Source organism: Rousettus aegyptiacus, unplaced genomic scaffold, assembly GCF_014176215.1.
Source record: "Rousettus aegyptiacus isolate mRouAeg1 unplaced genomic scaffold, mRouAeg1.p scaffold_m13_p_15, whole genome shotgun sequence".
NCBI classification, from domain to species: Eukaryota; Metazoa; Chordata; class Mammalia; order Chiroptera; family Pteropodidae; genus Rousettus; species Rousettus aegyptiacus.
Window position 1 is genome coordinate 51,896,534 of NW_023416290.1, and position 13,496 is coordinate 51,910,029.

Here is a 13,496-nt window from a genome sequence, read left to right on the forward strand (position 1 = left end):
CCAAAATAATGCCCAAGTCAGTCTGTCCAGGATGACACCATCGGATCAGGTTACTTGGCACTTTCTGGAGTAATGTTTGTCTGAGCGTGGAATGTATACCACTGATGATGCACAGGTGGTTTTAGGTGGTTTATGGATGAACTTTTAAAAACTTTTCACGGCTTCGTATGTATTTTGGTGATTATTTTCTATTTGCAGCAAATGATGCCTTTTTTGTGTGTGTCATTCATCATAATAAGAACTACATTTTCTGGGTATTTATGCTGGGCATTGTTGTAATGCTTTATCGTAAAACATTTAATCATTACAACAACCTGACATAGCTACTCTTGTTGTCTGTCCCCTTTGGACACGTGGCATATTGAGACATAAGGACTTTAGATAGCCTGTCCAAATTGACCCAGTCGGTAAGCAACAGAGCTGAGATTTCAATCCGGCAAATTTGATTCTAGTGCCCAGGCTCTTGTTAATTGCCCGTCATAGTTCTCTTCAATATACTTGCACTTCAGGTACTGATATAAAACATGTTTTAAAAACAGATTTATTTACTTATTTACAAATGCATGTGCATGGGAATAAAAATGATGAATAAAAAAGTGAGTTAAAATGTTGAGGTGGTGTGAGGATAAGGCGGACATTGTGACATTGGAATCAAAAGCCCCCACGGACAGTGTTCTTCAGAGAGGGGTCTGGTGGCCACCTGTGTCAGCATGCCCTACAGACTGGTTAAACATCTGGACTTTCTGAATCAGGTCTCTATGGGAGGAGTCCAAGAATCTCTATTTATAACAAATTCCTCAGGGCATTCCTATTATCATGAAGCTGTGACACACCTCCAACCCACACTCCTAATTCCTACCCAGGTCTAGAAACAACAACAGCTCTTGACTGGCTGGGTGTTCCACCGGGTTGTCTCTCTTTGGCCTCACTACGCAGAAAGGCTTAAGTGAAGGGACAGAGAGCTACTGTTTAGGGAGCATGTCCTGTGGTTGGGCCCGGGCTGGGTCTGTCCCTAATGCTCACAGCTTACTGTGTAGTGCGAATATGCCCATTTTACAGATAAGAAAAATGAAGACGACAGAGGTGAAGTGATTTGGTAAATGGTAAGGCTAGGGGTCAGAGCTGGGCATGTGGGGTTTTTAAGCCATGTCCTTTACATCACACAGGCCATCGAGAACGGACCCTGTGCGTCCCACAGAGCAGCTGGAAGATGCCTACGTCAGGGAAATAAGCTTGCATTTGGACAACCGCACTAACCGGCATATCCAGCACCGAGTGCTAGAAGTTAAGGTATAAAAGAACAGGCATTCAAGTCAAAAAATTGTATCTGCCCCTAAGTGTGCCCAGTGTTGGGTGAGAGGCTCATGGATACAGGATCCAGAGGAAGAAGGATGATCTAGGGTCCTGGCCTTCAAGAAACTCACTCTTTACCAAACAAGGATGGAAAGGGGACAGGGATGGGAGAGTTGAATTTGCCTGTGTGTGGAAAAGAGTAACAGGTACACGTCCCTACTTTGGATTGGCTATAAATATGATCATAACTCAGGAAGAGAGAGTGAAGTGCGGCCATGAGTCAGGGCTTTCTGGGAAGACTGGCGCGGCTTTGGTTCTATACCAGACTCCAAGGGCTCATATCCGAATTCCATCCCCCTTATTGGCTCTGTGTTCTTGGGAAAAGATGTTATTTAATTTCATGAAGCCTCGGTGTTCTCTGCTGTAAAATGGGCATAATAGTCATATCTGTTCATTGGGGAGTTCTGAGAGTTAAATAAGCTAAACCACAGGAAGCACTTAGCACGCTGCCTGGCACTCAGTAATAGTGCTATGAATCGTATTCCTTTTGAACTGAGCTTTGGACAAGGAATAAATAAAACCCACTTCATCGTCGTGGTAGTAAGGATGAGATGAGACTGTTTATGTTAGGGGTCCAGTAGAATGCCTACATCTTACCCTCGAGAGTAAGAGTGATGCCTTATGTATTTTGACGTCTGCCATGGCCCTTCGCATGTCTGGCCTGAGATTAGTTTGAACATGAAAAAGTTGGGTGGGAGGTTGACGACAAGTTAAAGGGCGAGGGGGGGGGTTATTCTAAGTAGGGGAAATAGTGAAAAGAGAGTGGTGAGAAACAGCTCAAATCCTCAAGGAATTTTAAGAATTACCTTTCACACTTCGTTAAGGTCAGTTAAACCCCTTTTGTCTCCCCCTGGTGGCCACCAAAAGCACACACAGCTCACTTCTTGGGGAAAGGGCTTGGCATCTTAAGCAAGAACCACCCTCATGTGGCCCTCACCTGAAGGTCCTGGAGAAGCCGTGCTTTGGACGTGATTCGGCCCTGCAGAATCATTCGTGACCTGTCTTGACCTCAGTGACTTGCACCTTGAGACGTTTCCCGAGGAATAACAAACAAGGACATAAAGACCAGCCCCGAAACTGCAGAAAAAGAGCTGTTCTTTAATCTCTTCCCTCTTTTTCCAGGTCCTTCGGAACTCTGACCTTTGACCTCCTCCTTCAGGAACCACAGTGTTGAGTCTCCTCCTCTTTCCTGTGTCATTTTGGGCAATTAATCATGTAACAGTGACGGTAACATTTTGGATGCTTACTCTGTGTTCACGTCTAACTCATTTAATCCCCCCAAACAACCCTGCAGCTGTGTACTATTTCGACCCCAAGTTTTCAGATGAGGAAACTGAGGCACAACGAGGTATGTGATCTGTCCAAGGTGACGCAATGGATGTTCAGCAGAGTCAGGTTTCAAACCCAAGGGATCTGGCTTCGGAAATCATGCTCCTTACCGCTAGGCCATCAGCCTCTCGTTGTGTCTCACGGGCTCCTGGTGACAAGTTCTGGCCCATTGTCTAGAATTAGTGGACCTTCAAGGCATGAAAGCCTTGACTCTCCATCTCTGTACCACGGGACCCCCTGGTATAGGACAGTGTTCTCATACTTTGCCAGCCATAAAATCATGGAGAGAGATGGTTTTAAAAGCACACCTCTGGGTCCCTCCTTCAGAGACTCCGATTCGGCGGGTCTGGGGTACAGCCCGTGAACCTGCACTATTTCTAGGGGTGACTGCTGTTGGGTTTTGGAACCGAATCATCTAGTTATTGGTTCCCAGATCTTTGATGAATCACTTTTAGCTTACCAGACTGTCTGTTTTCTCATCGACAGAACAGGTATGATGATCCTGACCTCATTGGAGTTGCCATAAGGAGTAAATAGATGATTCCTATTAGGCACCCAGCACAGTGCCTGGCACACAGCAGGTATTCCTTAAATGCCACGTACTCATTGCCCCCAAGTGTAAGGGCAGAGTCTTCTTCTTCTTCTTCTTCTTCTTCTTCTTCTTCTTCTTCTTCTTCTTCTTCTTCTTCCTCCTCCTCCTCCTCCTCCTCCTCCTCCTCCTCCTCCTCCTCCTCCTCCTCCTCTTCTTCTTCTTCTTCTTCTTCTTCTTTTTATCTCCCATGGTCCCTAGCACAGAATGCTGTCAGCTGAGAGGCTGACAATAAGTAAGTGTCTTTAGTCATACATGCCATGCTAAAACGGGACCTTCTGAGTCAGGAATGAACACCTCCTTTTGAAAGCAGCAGTGGTACAGTGACAATAGTGACCCTGACTTGGTATGAACCTTGGCACACTTAGTTCCAACCTCAGTCCTCATCTGAGCAAGATGGATAAGCATGCCTTCCCCAGGGGTTGTCAGGAGAATCCTTAGGTAAGGTTACACATGAGGCAGAGATGTTCCATTCTGCTAAGCATCATCCTTCTTATTACTTAGATCGTTTCTACATGGGGCTCAGCCGAGGTGCAGCCAGGCCAGGGACGAGCGTGTGAGCAGGTCTGAGAAGACGGAGTGGCATCCGGGGTTTCTGGAAGGCAGGTCCCGGGACAGCAGGGCAGGGAATGAGTCTCAAAGACCCCAAAGATGTGTCCAAATATTCTGCAGAAGGGGTGCTTCAGTTCCGATGGAGTAGAAAAGGCAAGGACATCTGGGGAGGCTCTGCAAACATTCCACTGACCTCTGGGGTCGATGTCACTGTGGGACCAAGATTCTCCCTTCGCCAAGGGGGGCAGGCAAGGAAGAGGCAGGCCTGGGCCTTGTGCTGTTTCCAAAAAAGAAAGTAATAATGCTCGCTTCTCTTTTGCTTCATCCACATCTCCCTCTTCCTGCTCTAAGCACTTGGATATTTTCTCACTTTCCATCTATGAAGGCTGTCTGTCTCATTACTCACCAGCGATGACCCCAAATGGAGAAGCCGCCCTGGTGAAAAACCACCGGAGAGCCCACAGCAGTCCGACGTCACTGCCTGACTCATCCTGGAATGTGGAACCCGGGGGTGCTGCTGTGCTCCGCAGGCTGGCGGGTTCACCTGGGGTGACCGCTCCTCCCAGGTGCCGCTCTGTGGCCTGCGACAGGCGGCCCCTGCTGGATTCCTGCGCTGGATTTCCGCCAGCATCTTCCTTCCCCTGTACTTTGCACTCTGCCCAGGATGTTTTCTCCACTCTTCTCTTCCCGGAAAACTCTTATTTATCCATGAAGACCAAACTCAAATGCCTCCTCCAGGAAACATTTCCTGATTCTCCCTTTGCTCTCTTACCACGATGCCTGTGTCTTTCCCCTCTTGTGTCCCCACAGCACCTCGTACGTCTCTGTTATGGCACCAACCCCGCGATGCTGTCCCTACCAGACTATGAGTGACTTGAGGGCGGGAGACCACATCTTGGCCTCCTTGTAGCCCCAGCATTTGGCCCATGGTAGGTGCTTTGGGAATATATTTTGTATGAACTATTCCTAATATGGTTGATTTCTGTCACGGAGCCTATGAATGTGGGTCTCGTGTCCTTTAGCTGTCCGGACCTTGGAAGATTCTGTTTTATAATAACTTTAGCAGAAGTTCGTATAGTATTTCCTGTTGTTTATGGTGGGAGTTGATTCTCTTATCCATCCATCCATCCCATTCTATTGTACAATGCCTCTTGTTTGAAAGGCTATTGTGGCATGTCAAGTCATGACAGCAAACTATATTTATATTGGTTAGAATTAGCTTCAGCTGGAGTGATAGAAAACTTAAAAATGACAGTGGCTTAAATGGATATTTATTTCCTTTTCATGTAAATATCCACAGATAATCCAACCTGGCTGTGATGGCTCTCTCCACAAAGCCCTCAGGGACCTGGGCTGTGCTAACCTTCCACTCCACTCTTCCTAAGGTGTAGCCACTGTCCTCACAGCCCAAAATGGAGCTTCCGTGGTCATATCCACATTCCAAACACAGCATGGAGAAAGGGTAGAAGGGGGCAGAGTGGGTGGACCAGCTATCTCTAAGGAAGGTTCCCAGAATCCACCAGAACCCACTACATGACACTTTGTCTACATCTTATTGGCAGAACTTGGTCACATGATTGCACCTGCAAGGGTGTCTGGGAAATGTAGTCTGTATTCTGAGCAGTCATGTTCCCAGCTATGGAAGGAGGTGAGAAAAATATTGAGGAATATGAGTAGTCTTTGCCACAAAATTTGCTTGGCATTTTACTGTTCACGTATCATTTTTATATCCATTATCTGGTCTGATACTCATATGGTAGACAGGATAAGTAGCTTGTTCCAGGGCACACAGCTCGAAAGTGGCAGAGTCAGAGGAACTGAGGGATGTTTTGATGCTGATGCACTGAGCTGCTTTCCAGGCTGAGCTGGCCCTCGTCTCTTTGCAAATACCCCCTGGTCCTAGTTGTGTTTGCCTGAGGGAAATGGAAGGAGTGCTGGGTAGCGAGTGCCTTAAGCCCAGGGCCTGGGGTATTCCGAATATCCTCCCTCCCCCAGCATGGTACCTGGACCACAGAAACACTCAAAACATTGTGGAAATGGTGAAGGCCTCCTCTCTGGAGGTCAGGCCAGTTGTTGGATCTCCTGCTCCGGGGAACCTTCAGAAAGCAAAGCTTTTTCATATCTGTCCTCTGAGATGGGACCTGGGCCTCCTGCTGGACCCTGGGGAGGGGAGGGCAAAATCCGATTAGACACATCAGTTGTGAGGGCTTGGACAGCAGCACCCCAGGGTGGGGACCGCCTGGAATCCAGAGCCAGCGGACCCAGATCCGAGCCCTGTCTCTTCTCCTAGTGTGCCATTGAGGGGTGTCTCTTCACCTCTGTCTGCGTCCTCACGTGCAGCACGGGATGACGACACGGCTTCTCCGGTGCGGCGGCCGAGGGGACCGCTCGAGCAGACGCACCCGTGCGAGCTCTGCAGCCTGTGCCACGCTCCGTTACCCTGGGCACATCCGCTCTGTCTCCTTCGTCTAAGCGTAGGTGTCACACGATGCTGGTGCAGAACAGAAGGCAGGCCCGTGCGAGCTCCCGTGGTGGCTGTGCCACGGACTTCCTGGGCGAGTCACTTCCCCTCGCTGTGCTTCCACTTCCTGATCTTCAAAATACAGACGACGGCGGAACCCAACAAGTACGGTCGCTGTGAAGATACAAGGAAATAATAGATATAACAAGTTCTTACCAAGCGTTAGCTATGATGTTCATGATATTTTAGAACAATTAATCATGCTATGAGGATTAAGGCACCTAGCAGAGGAATTCATTAGGTGTCCAAGTGGTGTTTTTTTTAAGACTATTTGAAATACATCATATGTTTATTATCCTTAATTTTATTAGTAGTAGGAAGGATATACCAAATTGAAACAGCAGAGATCAATGCAGGCATTTCTCATTTAGACCACCAGATGGCGCTCAAGCTATGCGGACATTCTTAAGCTTAAAGACATACATATTCATATTTTCTATTTTTAACCAGAAAGAGCAAGAAAAAAAAAATCTTTAAAAAGGCCATTGTGGATGCCACGGGGAGATAATTAGGGTATGTAAAGCAGCTGATACAGTAATTAATAAGAGCAGCGACTTGAGAATCCAGGAAAGCTTTCCCCAGGACTGCGGGAGAGTAATTGACCTCACAGACATGGAAAAAAATCTTGAGCTCACACACAGCCGGGAAAGGCTGTGTTTTTACCGCTGTGAATTTAGAACCAACCCGGGGAATCCCGGAGCCGCGCGTCTGCACTGCAGCTGGGAAGACTTCGAAGCGGCGCGTTTGGAGAAGGCACCTGTCCAGGGCCTGTCCTCGTTCATAACAGGACGATGCTCGGCTCATAGTAGCTGCTCGATGCACGTGCTCAGCGGACTGGAAAACCCGGCCTCGGTTTCCTCACGGTCATCCTGGATAGACTCGGGCTCTCGTCTACACGGCGGGGTGTGGCCCTGGGCGTGGCCTCCCTTTGACTGGGCGTCCTTCACCTTCCACGTGAAATGAGAAGGTGGGGGTAGACACGGTGGCCTGACACAGAGTCTGCAGGGACGCGTCTTTCAGGCCAGGAGGGCGTGGGTGAGCATGGCGAGGGCAGTCAGGCGCCTGTCGTTCTGGTCGGGGGGGCTGCCTGAGTCTCGGGGAGGGAAGTAGGGGCTGTGCGCGGGGTGGGTGGGTGGGTGGGTGAGCGTGGCCTGCATTCTGGGTGGCCTCGACTTGTGGCCTAACCATGAGCAAGCGGCCTCCCCTTTCGGCTCCTCCTCTCTTACGGTGCGGTGGCCTCACCGAGAGGACAGGTAATGAAACGACGTGGTCCTCCAGGCCTTGCTCATTCCCCACGCACAGACCAGTCTCCCCCAGGTTAACCTGTGTCCTTGGGCAGACATACTTCCCCAGGCCACTGCCGCTCACAGATCTGGGTGGCGAGGGGAGGAGAAGAGACCAGGGACCCTCTCGATGGATTAAAGAGTCTGATGGATCAGCTCCTTCCTAATGAGAAATAAGGGCCGATGGCTGTCGTCCAGGAAACTCGTCCACCTCTGTGGGAGAAGTAAAGGGCCGGAAACGTTTGGGGGAGAATCGCTCCTCACGCCGGCAGGGGTAAGGAAGGGGCATTTCCATCTGACACCTCAGGGGAAGATCCAGGCCCAGCCGTGGCTTAACGAATGACTTGGGACTTCTCTTCCGTCGCTGCCACGTGCAGAGCGTTGTCCTAACGTCTCATCCAACATGCAGCCAGGAAAGAGAAGTCACGTTCTGGTGTCCTGCTGGGAAGGTGACGTGTGAACGAACATCCTAGTCCAAAACATGCTGGCCGGTTTCTCTTTATGGGACGTTTGTGTGGAATCTGCTTACCTAGGGCGCAAATAAAAATCATTCCTGCCCACTTATTTCCCAGTCCGTTGGACCCTGGGATGGAATCGTTCTCCTGGGGGTTCACAGTGAGGAGGACGGGAAGCCAGAGGCTGGTGGGAACTCAGGCCGCAGGAGATGGGGGAGGGGGGGTTCGCTGCAGAGCTGCAACCTTGGCTGGCCTTCCGTGCGGGCAGAGGACCGAGGTGTGGAGAGTGACAAGAATCGCCAAAGGAGCTGGCAGTTCAGGCGGAACGATCCATCTCTGCTCCTTCCCTGGGAGATCTTCCTGTGCTTCAGGGCTAAGCACTAGGGCTGTTTCCTTGGTTACGAAGGCTCACTTGCCAGGGCAGAGACGGGGTGCATGTGCCGTCTGTAGGTCCGTGAAATGGCAAACGGCAAGTGTGCGCATACTGAGCCGTTGTGACAAAGCCTCACAAACTGAGTGGCTTAAGATAGCGGAAATCGATCCCCTCACCCTTCAAGAGGCTGGGAGTCCAAAGTCAAGGTCCGGGCAGGGCCGCGCTCTCTGCCAAGGCGCTCGGAAAGGATGCTTCTTGCCTCTTCCCAGCTGCAGGTGGTTTTCTTTGGCTTGTAGACGCATAACTCCACTCTCTGCCTCCATCTTCACATGGACCCCTCTGTGTTTCTGTTTCCAAGTGACCTCATACCTTGGTTACATCTGCCAAGACCCTCTTTCCAAACAAGATCCCACCCACAGCTTCCAGGCGGGTGTGAGTTTCTGGGAAATGCTACTCAACACAGTGTACTGCCTGTGTACGTGTACGTGTCTGTGTGTAAAACGCATCTGGAGCAGGCTTCGCACACTTCCGTTGCTCTCTGCCTTCCCCGTTCCTGCCTTTACCCAGACCTCATGAATTCTCCAGTGCTTGGAGAGTTTATAAGATACTTTCCTGTTCCTTATTTCATCAGATCCTATCGACAACTCAAAAAAATGTATTGTTTTTTCCCATCGTCAGAAAGGAAGCACGGCTCAGAGAGGTGAAGTCACTTTTCAGAGATCGCACAGCTGGCATGAGGCAAGAACAGGTGCGTTTGGTTCTGTGATCATTCCACCTGGTCGCCCGTAACTTTTAGCTATAAAAAAAAACAGCATGATTCTTCCAACGCTCATCAAATCTCTCTCACGGATGAAGGAACGAGCCTTTCTTTTTGGCAACTTAGAGTTGTTTGGCAATGTTTACCTTCCAGAGAAGCAATCAATCAATAATCCAATCAATCGAACAATATAGAGGCAGCATGCTCGGTCTCCAGGACAGGGTGGTGAATGAGAGGCACAGAGTCTGAGGCCCTGGAGTCTACAGTCCAGCAGGGAAGGAAACAGATATGCGACCAAGTTCACAGATCGATAGATACTCATACATTCTGATGGTTATTCGGGGAGAAGATGATGATATGGATCTGGTTTGGACTGGGGTGGGCATCAGCAAGAACTCTGGGAAAATGACTTTGGAACGGAGCTCTGAAGCGCGAGTAGGGTTTAGCCAGGGGAGGAGGGGACATGGAATGTTCCAGCCAAGGCAACCTGCCACGTCTGGAAAGAACTTGTTGGGCTTGAGAGGATGAGGGAAGTCGATGTAGCTGGAAGGGCATGAAGAGAATCAGGAAATAGTTGAGGCGGCGATTTTAGAAGTATGGCTGAGAGATGATGGGGCTTAGGTTTTGGCAAAGGAGCCAGGAAGAAGGGGCAGGGTTTGAGAAAGGTTTTGGAGACTGCGAAGGTACCATCCTGGCTCCTGGTACAGCTGTGTGGGCACCAACCTGCCACGGAGAGCTTCCTTTTCCACCGACGGCTTCCTCTCACTCACATCTGCAGGTGAGGAATGCCAGGCGGCATCCTGGAAGAGCACCCTGTGTCCTGACCTAACTCCGGGACCTGCTCACGATCATGCAGCACCTCTGTGATCCGCTGACTGAGGTCATTGTCTGCGTCAGCTGCTGGACCTCATGGGACGGCTGTCACATGAACCCAGGTGGAACCACGGGCTGGCAAAGTCCATCCGCATCCCCCACTCATCGCTAAATGCCAGCAGATTTCAGAGAACTGCTTTCATTCAGGTTGGAAAGCGTCTCAATCCCGGTGAAAGAAAGTGCCAGGAGATGAAGCCAACCATTTCTTAGCCAGCTACCTCAGGACACGGGCCGCTTACCTCCACAGGGACTTTGTGGTGGCCCTTTGGGTTGCTGCTGGGCACCGTGTGATGCTCCCTCTGATTGGGAGCAGTTCAAGACCTGACAGGTGGGTGGTTATGGGGACCCAGACATTTCCAGAAATAAGATAAAATGACCAAGAACACCTCTGAAGTTTAGTATATATTTTCGACTGCTGTTTTAATCCAAGGAGCCATGACTCGTAGTGTGTATGTATGGGATGCACGTGCGTGTCTGAGTGTGTTTGTGTAAGTGTAAAGGGCGACAGAGGCAGAGAGTGAGAAGGTGCTGTCATGAGTGTTCTGGAATGTTCCTGCTGAAAATCGGGCTCAGAGCTGAGTACCATTTGTTGAGCACGTACTGCGCCCTAGTCACTCTGTGGGGGCACGTGCATCTATTGCTGGGGGTCCTTATCTGACTCAGTGAAATAGGAAATGCAAGTCCATTTTACAGATGAAGAAACCGAGGCTCAAAGAATTGCGTGGGTTGCTTCAATTCCGCGCTCACTTCTCTCGTTGCTCCCGCCCTGTCCTGTGACGCCTGTCGTGTTTCCCGGCCCGTGGTGGCCCTGTGGGTTGGACCAACCTTACCAGCTTCTCTAACCCTAGGAAATGCTGTTTATCTTTCTAAGCTCAGAGCGGGAGTCGGCGTCCCGGGAAGCCTCCGGCTTCTCCCTCCTTCCTCGAGAATGAGCTGGTTCTCCCTCTGCAATCAATGCCCCTGAACCCACCGTTCTTCCATTTGCACCCGCCTTATCGATGAATGAACTTGTTTATTCTCTGACTTGTCTCTCTAAGTGTCTACTCGATACTTAGCATTTTGAGGGGGCTGTTATTCCTTTCTACATCCCAGACCCTGATACCTGGTAGATGCTCAACGAACACATGTTGAAGTCATTCACTCATTCAATGGATGTCTTTGAGCCTCTTCTATGGGTCAGGACCTGTTCTGAACAATGAACCAAATGCAAAATCTCCGCCATCTAGATCTTCCATTGTAGTGGGGTAGGAGTAGAGAGGCAGACAAACTAAATATGTGAGCATATTGCGTAGTATGTTGGAAAATAATTAAGTATTACGAAGAAAAATAAAACTGGGAAAAAGAGGCAGGAATGCCAGGAGTGGGGGTGGGGTTGTAGCTGTGAATAGGATTGTCAGCGAAGGCTGAAGGTGGTGAGGAGAGGGCCACTTCGTTGTCTGGGGGAGCACTTTCTGGGAGAAGGGAAGCTTAGTGACGGTCCTGAGGGGTGTGTGAGCCCGGAATGTCCTAGAAGCTTCATGAAGACTAGTGTGGCTAGAGCCGAGTGAGCAAGGGAAGAAATGGATCTTATTGCATCGATGTGAAGGACAAAGAGAACAACAGATGTCTTCTAGACGCTTGGAGATGGAAGGGGAAACTGAGGCTCAGAGACGTGCATGACTTTTTCAGCATCAGACAGTACAGCTGGTCAGTGTCAGCTCTGGGGCCCGGGTGGGACTCTGATCTCCACCACAGAGCTTCACAAAGCCCCCTCTGGTGGGTGCAGGGTCACGGGGAGACTAGCACCCCCATCGCAGGGATACGAGACTGCTCCGTCTTGTAGGCACCATGTCCCATCATGAACAAAAGAGGAGATAAGACTCAGCCAGACGCTGTGCCCAGGGAGACAGTGCTTCGCCAGTGCCGGTGACTTTGAAGCTGTCCCTGTATCATCTCTCAGCTGGAATGTTTTCTTGCTCTGAAACCTTTTAGCAGATGACAAGGTATTGCCCTGGATGTATTCCAGAATGTGAGTCTTCGCTAAAGTGGTTGGATAGCCACTTCCCTTTAAGCCAGGGACTGCCCCCAGGGATGAAACCACTTAGAGAGTGTTTTCTATTTGCAAAATGTTACTCTGATATGTTATCATTTATTTCTCTCAACAGATCGGTGAGATTGGAGGGCTTTCTCGGGTGGACTGCACCTCTGGGAGGAAGGCGAGGACCAAGAGGCCTGCTGATTCAGAGGTGGTCCTTCTCACCGTTTCCAGCTGTCATCGCCTTCATCGTCATCGTCATTGTCATCATCATCATCATGTTTGTTCGTGGCAAGTTGCAGAAAAGCATAAGGCATGGCTTTTGCCTACCAGAAATTTAAAAAATCTAGATATGTAAATCCAGAAGTTTTTATTTATCCATTCAGTCACATATTCATTTGATAATGCAAGCTTTTATTGGCCACCTGTTGCATTCCAGATAATTATTAAAGCTCCAAATATATACTCCATGGCCTAGGACAGGTGTTAGGAGAAGTCTTCCCAGAGGAAAGAAAATTTGCTTAGTCTTAAGGATGGACAGGAATGTATGTGAAAAGCAGAACAAAAGAGACGTTTGATTCAAGCTGAAGGTGAACTCTGGAAAGAGAGCTCAGGTGTGTCTAGAAAGGCCCGGGGGCCTGGCGAGGCCGGAACTGGGAGGTAAGGGCTGTGTGGCCGGAGGTGAAGTGCCTTGGGCCAGACTGGGGTCAGATCGCATGCTAAGCTGAAAGATGTTTTTTCCCATAGGTGACTAGGAGCAGGGGAGTGACGAGATCCGAGATCCGACGTGGTGTTTACGAAGACCACCGGATCGCAGGGTAGAGGATGAGCGGAGGGAGAGGGGCAAGTCAGGGCGGTTTCTCTGCAAACAATTTTCACGGAGCAAGATGCATGGAATGTACAGCGTGATGGACGCACAGCCCGAGAGTGGTGTGGTGTGCGGGCCGTGGAAGGAAGCGCTTCCTTCCAGGTGGGCGGGGCGGGGAGGGAAGCGCTTCCTTCCACGCTTGGTGTTCCCTTCTGCAGGAGGCTGCCTCAGTGAGCTGTGTGGGCCTGCGCCAGCTCTGCCCCTGCTGGGGTGGCGGGGCGGGGCGGGGCTGCGGGGGCGGCGGGGGCCTCCGTCCCGGGAGGCTGGATGGATGAGTCTGTCTACTTTCAGGCTTCGGAGCTAGGAATCCCACTTGCTCAGATTTGTAAATACACGTTCTCCAGCATCAATTTTTATTGGGAAAGGGATTGTGTATTGATTCTCTAGGAGTTATTTCTCAATTAATTCAGAACCGGTCAGGGAAGAGAGTGTTATCGTGGAACCTCCGCAGAGAGCCCAGAGAGCAGCCTGGGGGCCTTGACATTCGAGCCGTGCAATGGATGCCAGCGGCCACTTCCCTCCAGATTAC

General features: G+C 50.1%; 1 long non-coding RNA gene across 1 annotated transcript; it reads left to right on the forward strand.

Annotated features, from left to right (window-relative positions):
* Positions 1–6,274: 6,274 nt before the first annotated feature.
* On the forward strand, positions 6,275–10,044 carry LOC118612015. Its single transcript, XR_004954657.1, has 3 exons — positions 6,275–7,379; positions 9,134–9,203; positions 9,991–10,044. It is a non-coding gene; the product is annotated as an uncharacterized LOC118612015 (long non-coding RNA).
* The last annotated feature ends 3,452 nt before the right edge of the window (positions 10,045–13,496 follow it).